We start from the raw sequence: 8,466 nt of genomic DNA, 5'->3' as shown, positions 1-8,466 counted from the left end.
CGTGTGTGTGTCTGATGTGTGTATCAGCGAGAGAGATAGAGAACACTGTATATATACATAATATGACATTTGAAATGTCTTTATTCTTTTGGAACTTTTGTAAGTGTAATGTTTACAGTACATGTTTTATTGTTTATTATCTATTTCACTTGCTTTGGCAATGTAAACATATGTTTCCCATGCCAATAAAGCCCTTGAATTGAGAGAGAGAGAGAGAGAGAGAGAGAGAGCGAGCGAGAGAGAGAGAGAGAGAGAGAGAGAGCATACTACGGAGGGGAAGAGGACGGCAACACAGCCACTGTGGGAGGCCCAGAGACACACAAAGCCAGAGAGAGAGAGAGGAGGAAGGGGTTTGTTTCTGCAATCTAGCCTTGTTGTTGCCTGTTCGTGCGAGTCTCTTTGCTGGTCATTTAGTCTACTATGCCTGGGACTCTGTAGCGCTGCCACTCAGGAGGAACTCTACTGAAGTGAAGTGAGGAGGAAATCTCTGGCTGTGCTATTCTTCAAAACAAGTGCAACTTTAAACAGACAGGTAAGGATTTCTAGAAACCGTACTGGATTGGACTCTGCTTTGTATAAACGTGTTGGAATGTGTTGGTGCTGTATCCAGATGCTTACAGAAGTGTGAGCAGTATCTCTCTTGCGAGTTTCTCTCTAGCAACTTTGTACAACTTCAAATCATTTTGATTTATTCAGAGTTGTCAACAGGGAACTCTTTGTGTTGTTTTCAGTAGAATGACTTCAGTCAGTTCAGTTGATGCTTTTTCTCACTAACAAGGTCAAACTTTAACAAATGTTTCCTCAAACGCTTTACACAATAACATAAGATAAGCATGTTTTTCAAGGACTTTGTTAGTCAATGGAATAGATTTCTGAGACTTTTCCCCTGGGAAATTGGCCACCTAAGTTGCTGGTTGCTGTGTAGGAGAGAGATGACAGTAGCTGGAGTTGTTGGTGAGGAACTGAGTGGCAGCCACTGCTGTGGGCTTTAATAACTCGTGATTCATATGCCACACACAGACCAGCCATGCAGCTCACAGACGGGAAGACTCTCTCTCTCTGAGGAGGAGGAGAGGAAGGTGGGAGAGATCTGAGTTCATATCAAACACCCCCTTCTCTCAACAAAAGAAGGGCCAAAAAGTGTCATGTGACAGTTGGGCTCTTTGTTCTTTTCAGAGGTCTGGAGAAATACTGGCCAGGGGTTGCTTTAGTAATGCACTGCTGTGTGTGTGTGTGCGTGCATTTGTGTGTGCGTGTATGTTCATGCTAATGTCTGTGTGCAAACATGTTTGTCCACAGTATTCCGCCCATCCACTCTCTCCAGTTTGCAGTGAGAAAGGAAGGGCATCCTCATCCGTCAGTTTCCTCTGGTTAATTGTATTCCTCTCTTCATTTCCCTGCATGTGTTTTATTTGTGGCTATATTTTCCTGTGCCACTCATTAGTTTTCCTAGTGGGTCTGTTCTGCTGTCTGGGTAATGAGGGGCCAGGCCTGCAGCATGTGACAGAGCTGGAGCTGTAAAGTGTCTGCTAGTTGCTACTTTTAGAGCCCCAGCTGAAACACATTCTGATCTCCCTGCCCTGCCTGCTGCCTCCACGTCTTAGCTGATTGGCTGTGTGTCAGCCCCTTTCGCTAAAGCTTCCTATTCCTTCCTGTACACTACATAAGATGCAGGCTGAACGCCCTGCTGTAGAAACCCTGAGTGTCGGCTCGGAGCCTGTCTACAGCCTGATTCACTGGGATTTGTGTACTGAGTGGAGGACCGGCATTAATGGGGGAGAGATAAACTCCCAAAGCCCTGGGTATGATGGGTCTGATGGGGGTTTAGATGTATAGCCCAGCCCATATGTCCACTGTGTAGAGCAGACTGATATTGTAGACTAGAGCAGACCAAACTGTGTTTGTCTCCCACAGAACTGCACCATTGTCAGATATGGGATGGATGAGAGAAGCTTGTTGGGAATAGCAGTCAGGCTATGGTGACAGATTTATTAGAGGGTTTATTCTGAAGAGTGCTCGTGGCCCACAGCCTCTCTGGGTCTTTTGTCCACTCAAAGCAGGTTTGAATTCATTGAAGGGGACTTGCATTATTCACTAGATTCCCATGGAGGAGTGAGTGTGGGGGAAGGCTGGAGAAAACATAACACTGATAACACTGTTTAGAAATGCACTGGAGTATTCTCTTCTTCCCCTGTACATCTCTAGTAGCTTTAGTTTGGAAGCTTATAGTTTTATTTCCTTTGCATGTTGACTCTTGCGTATCTTTTTGAATCAAGGCCAGTTTTGTTCACTTTCACTTAACAGATTTGTATGTGCTGTGGGACTAGTGCAGGACACAATGCTCCTACTATAGGTACAGTAAAAGAAAGACAATATTTGAGTTTGCTGACATCATCAATGGCATGTGCCATGTGACCCAAGCCAGATACAAAGGACTTTAAAGAATTTGGAAGTGTGAATGTGTGAGTGTGTGAGTGTGTGTTTGTGTGTGTGTGTGTGGTATTGTGTGTCTTCAGTGAAAGATGCAGAGGATGATGTAAGCAGTGGGCAGAGAGCCAGAGAAAGACCATTGTGCTTGTGAGAGGTAGAGAGACAAAAGAGAGAAAGAAAGTAAAACAGTTTGAGGTAAGGAGGAGAGACATCATGAGAGACACAAAGGAGATAGATGAAAGAAGAGGTATTTTCTAGACCCACACCTCAGTTCAAATGATGGCCATAACCTTGTCACCTCTTCTAGTATTTTGCCTGAATAATTTATGTTATCAGATTAATGTCTTGAATATTCATGTTCTTAAGGAGCCCAGAGAGGGTTAACCCTTTCTCTTCTGGCACGTGCGACAGACTGTCACCACAGGGGAGTAATTGTCAAGCAACATTCCTTAAGTGGAAAGATATGTGCCTGGTTCTGGCCCCACTGACTCACTGCTGGGCTGCTTCATTCTGCTCTCTCCGAGGTCAACAGCAGGCCTCCACACACTGACCAGCCCTCAGGCACTTTACTCACCAGCCAATTAACCCCCCGCCTCCGCACCACCAGTTTAACTGGCTTCTATAGGAATCGTCACCTGGCTACTGCAGGAAGGGATGTGTGGTTGTGACTGGTCAGTGGTCTGGCACAAAATGGCGACCCGCCCACTGTGCATCATCACCCAGGTGGGTGCTGTTAATTAAGGTTGGGTGTTTGGTTGATTTGTGTGAATAGTCGCACCCGCATAGACTGTAATGTGTTTTAGAGCTGTGAAGGGATATGTTCTTCCCACTCGCTGGCGTTTGTCCTGTGGTATGATGATGCTGAGTAACTGGGACATGTTCAGTGACTCAACCCACCTGATGAGTCTAACAGAGCAGGTGAATAAACATCTGTGGTGGTCTGATCCGAGGTGCTTTCAAGACAACTGGGAACATAAAAAAAACTTTAGGTCGGAAAGCTGAAGTTCTTAAAAGAGTTTCCGTATTCGAATTCTGAGTTGGATGACCGTTAAAAATGATTTTCCCAGTCCAAGCTACCCAGTTGTCTTCAATGCATTGAAGTCTGAGATTTCCGAGTTCCCAGTAGTTTAGAATGCGGCACGAGTTCTGCATCATGTCATTCAATACCTGTGATCAACGTGATATTAGAGGAGTTAAGCAATTTCTGGAAACTGTTCTTATGGGGTGAGGGAGTTTTTGATTCTGGATACCTAATATCCAGTGCCGTATCACTCTGTGAAAGCCTGTTCTCTGCTCTGATTTTCAGTCCCACCATGCATCTGGAACATTAACTACAGTACAATAGGTGGATCAAACGTCTTTCTGATCCTATCTCATTGGAATGTCCTTTTTCTCCTGAGATTGAAACCTGCTGGTAACCATCTCCCAATATACATAGCTAGCTAGATTACTATGTCAACCAGGAACAAGTTTCAAAGAGCATATCATCCATCATGAAAAAGTGATACTTATTTACTACACAAACCTTTTAACGTCTAGAAGGTTATTGTATGCTGTACCATTTAGATTTTCCTTCACTGAAACTAAGGGGCCGAGCCCGAACCATGAAAAACAACCCCAGACCATTACTCCTCCTCCACCCAACTTTAGAGTTGGCACTATAAGTTTGGGCAGGTAGCGTTCTACTCGCATCCGCCAAACCCAGAATCGTCCGCCGGACTGCCAAATGGTGAAGCGTGTTTCATCACTCCGGTGAATGTATTCTACTGCTCCAGAGTCCAATAGCGGTGAGCTTTACACCACTCTAACTGATGCTTGGCATTGCGCATGGTGATCTTAGGCTTGTGTGTGGCTGCTTGGCAATGGAAACCCATTTCATGAAGCTCCCAACAAACAGTTATTGTGCTGACGTTGCTTCCACAGACCGTTTGGAACCTGGTAGTGAGTGTTGCAACCGAGGACAGACGATTTTTACACGCAATTTTCTTTGGTCCCGTTCTGTGAACTTCTATGGTCTACCACCTTGCGGCTGAGCCGTGGTTGCTCCTAGACGTTTCCACTTCACAAGAAAAGCACTTACAGTTGAACGCGGAAGCTCTAGCATGGCAGACATTTGACAAACTGATTTGTTGGAAACCCACAACCCTTTTGTTGTGACAATCCTAAATAAGTTCAGGAGTAAAAATGTGCTTAACAAATCACATAATAAGTTGCATTGACTCATTCTGTGTTTAGTAATAGCATTGAACATTATTTTTGAATAAATACCCCATCTCTGTACCACACACATACAATTATCTGTAAGGTCCCTCAATCAAGGAATGAATTGCAAGCACAGATTCAACCACAAAGACCAGGGAGGTTTATCAATGCCTCGCAAAGAAGGGCACCAGTTGGTAGATGTGCAAAAATAGAAAAGCAAACTCGGTGTGTAAAAATAGAAAAGTAGACGCGGTATATCCCTTTGAGCATGGTGAAGTTATTAATTTGCCGTTGGATGGTGTATCAAAGATACAGAGAGGAAAGAAACTCCTCAGGGATTTTACCATTAGGCCAATGGTGATTTTAAAACAGTTACGGAATTTAATGGTTGTGATATGAGAAACTGAGGATGGATCAACAACATTGTAGTTTCTCCACAGTACTAACCTAAATGACAGAGTGAAAAGAATGAAGTCTTTACAGAATACAAGGCACTTAAGTAATACTAGAAAAAATGTGACAAAGAAATTCACTTTTTGACCTGAATACAAAGCGTTACGTTTGGGGCAAATCCAACACAACACAACACTGAGGGAGTTTTTTGTTGTTATAAATGTATAAATGGAATAAACCAAGCACAGGCAAATCCTAGAGATAAACCTGGTTCAGTGTTCTTTCCAACAGAAACTTGGAGACAAATGCATCTTTCAGCAGGTCAATAACCTTAAACACAAGGCCAAATCTACAATTGAATTGCTTACCAAGATGACATTGAATGTTCCCGAGAGGCCTGGTTACAGTTTTGACCTAAATCGTCTTGACAATCTATGATGGCAAAAAATGGAATTGGCTTTCTAGTAATGATTAACCACCAACTTGACAGAGCTTGAGGAATGTTAAAAAGAATCATGGGTAAATATTGGTGTGCAAATCCAGGTGTGCAAAGGTCTTTGAACGTGCCCAGAAAGACTCACAGCTGTAATCGCTGCCAAAGGTGATTCTACAATTGAATTGCTTACCAAGATGACATTGAATGTTCCTGAGAGGCCTGGTTACAGTTTTGACCTAAATCGTCTTGACAATCTATGATGGCAAAAAATGGAATTGGCTTTCTAGTAATGATTAACCACCAACTTGACAGAGCTTGAGGAATGTTAAAAAGAATCATGGGTAAATATTGGTGTGCAAATCCAGGTGTGCAAAGGTCTTTGAACGTGCCCAGAAAGACTCACAGCTGTAATCGCTGCCAAAGGTGATTCTAACATGTATTGTCTAATGGGGTGAGTACTTATCTAATGAAAATATATGCCTCATCTGCTCCAGCATTCCCTCTCTGGCGCTCGAGGGCACCAGGCTGCCCTTCATTGCACACACCTGTCACCTGGACTCCTTCACGTTGTTGATTGCCCCCTCTGTATCTGTATGTTCCTCAGTTGTGTTCCCCGTGTCAGCATTATTGTCATAATGTCATTTTGTTCCCCCTGTCCAGACGTTGTTCTTGTTTTTGTTATATGTCCATTTTCCATTAAATGTTCACTCCCTGTTCTTGCTTCTCATCTCCAGTGTCTGTCCTCACAATATATTAGTGTTTTTATTTTATATAAATGTTAGCTTTTTTTACACTTTGGCATTACAGCGTATTTTGCATAGATTGTTGACCAAAAATGACAATTAAATTAATTTTAATCCCACTTTGTAAAACAACAAAATGTGGAAAAAGTCAAGGGGTGTGAATAATTTCTGAAGGCACTGTATGTCTTTTTGACCTGTTGCCAAGGAGGTCCTCAACATAAGAAGACTGGAGGCCGTTGTTGGTAAGATTAACATTGTTAGTCAAATGTTTTTCTTTCTGTGTTATCTAATGTGACCTCTGTTAGCAGATGATTGATAATGCCTTATAATTGGTTCTCTCTTGTGCTTGTCTTTATTTTCTAAAAGGTTACATGGTGGAGACATGTGTCTGCAATTTTTTAAAAATCTGAAGATAGTTAAATTAAAGCTGAATTAAGATAAGGCCTTAAAGGGATTAACAAAAGCGTAAATATATCATTTAATATGTAATTAATTTAATAAAAAAATACAATTACATTTGTATAAGCATATTATTTATTGTTTGATGATATAACTACAGTTACAAACTTGAGGAAATAACATGTGCGCTAGTCTAGTGGTGACAGAGAATGTGAGTTCACCAAAGGCTGGAGCGTTGGCCTTCTCGCCTGCTCTAATTTTGCTCCAGTAGCGCTCACTTCGTGAGCTCAGGGCATTCCCAGCCCAGCATGAATTTGTAGTCTGCTTGCGTGCTGCTATCCCCTTGCTTTAGCTACTGTCATTAAGTATGCTAAATATTTTCTGAAAGAAACTGATGAAACACATTGGTGAAAAATCAAGGCGACTTACAAAGATGAGGAGGATAGAGCACGAGAGGGAGTGTGGTGATGAAGTGTCCACAACTAAGGAATCATTGTGGAATCTAAAAAAACACATATCTCGAAAGCCTGATGGTGTACTTGTTACGTGCACATGCTAACAGAAAGGAATGAGGTGAGTAGCTAGCTAAGTCTGTCACTGTAGCATAGTATTTATAAACAAAAAATATCTTAAAAGTGTTGTTAATTTTCATTCTATTATCTATACAATAGGCCATCACTGATTTTGGCCCAATAGGCGTGACATATTACCTCTTTCAAGGAGCTTTTTGTTTTGATAGGGTTATTTTCGCTAAATTCTTTTAGGCCTACCTACAGAAAAAAACACTACACATCCTGCCCAGCCTGGCAAGAGTGACCCAAAGGGTGTTTAGCATCCCCAATCACAGAGAGTGTATTCTCGGCTGCTGGTCTGCTCTCCAGACACCATCGCATGAGCCTGAAACCACAGACTCTGGCCAAATTCATGTTTCTAAAAATGTATTCAAATGCACTTTAGACTGAGCCTAATAATTAATTTTTCCTATATTGAAGTAAGTCACAGCCTTTTGCGCAATTTATTGACTATAGTGATTTAATTCAACAAAATGTTGTTTAAATGCTGAAGGCTTAATGTCCCTGCCAGGCTAGCGTGTCGCACTCGAAAATGCTTCAAAATGTATTTATTTGAAGGTTATAATCTTTAAATAATTTAAATAATATAGCCTAAATAATTCATTTTCGTGCTTTCTTAGGCTACCTGTCTGGCTCTTGACCTGTTTAGAGTGTTTATATGCTGTTTAATATGACATGTAGCCTATTTGAAGTGATGTGCGCTTCTTACAGTCACCTTTTCCAGTTGTTTATTAAAATACTTTTCATTCAAATCATATGATTTGGTTTCTATACTTCAAAAACCAAATTATAGGTCCAGGTAGTCACAAAAATATATTGGTGTTGGTTAAATTGTGATGTTATTGAATGGAGCGAATTTCTAGCAGCTGTTTTTTTTCCTGTGAGAGAGGAGCGGTTTTTAGCGTAGTGGTTGGAAAGGATTTCACATCGTTACACTCACTCCCCTTTTGACCTCCTCCTTTTTCCGCAGCAACCAGTGATCCGGGTCAACAGCATCAATATAACAGTTTTACCTTCTGTCCCTCTCCTCTCCTCCTACCCATCACTCTACAAAAGCCGCGGCCCTTACAGAGCAAGGGGAACAACTACTTCAAGGTCTTAGAGCGAGTGACGTCACCAATTGAAACGCTATTAGCGTGCACCCCGCTAACTAGCTAGCCATTTCACATCGGTTACATGAGCATGTAGGAATTGTGTAGGTATGTGTATGTTTTAAGTAGTAGATAACCAAAAGCTCAGTAGTTACACAGTTAAGGGAGAATTACGTAGTGATTTGCACAGGAAATATGTA

General features: G+C 41.8%; 1 protein-coding gene across 1 annotated transcript in view; it reads left to right on the top strand.

Annotated features, from left to right (window-relative positions):
• The first annotated feature begins 273 nt into the window (after positions 1-273).
• LOC110524417 (BCAR3 adaptor protein, NSP family member) overlaps positions 274-8,466 on the top strand; it is a 61,329-nt gene continuing 53,136 nt past the window's right edge. Inside the window, exon 1 of the mRNA XM_021604019.2 lies at positions 274-532. The gene's annotated coding sequence lies outside the window, so the exon portion shown is untranslated. The remainder of the gene's footprint in view (positions 533-8,466) is intronic.

This window comes from Oncorhynchus mykiss, chromosome 5 (genome assembly GCF_013265735.2).
Source record: "Oncorhynchus mykiss isolate Arlee chromosome 5, USDA_OmykA_1.1, whole genome shotgun sequence".
NCBI classification, from domain to species: domain Eukaryota; kingdom Metazoa; phylum Chordata; class Actinopteri; order Salmoniformes; family Salmonidae; genus Oncorhynchus; species Oncorhynchus mykiss.
The sequence above is the reverse complement of the archived record's forward strand: the minus strand, read 5'-3'. Positions and strand labels throughout refer to the sequence as shown.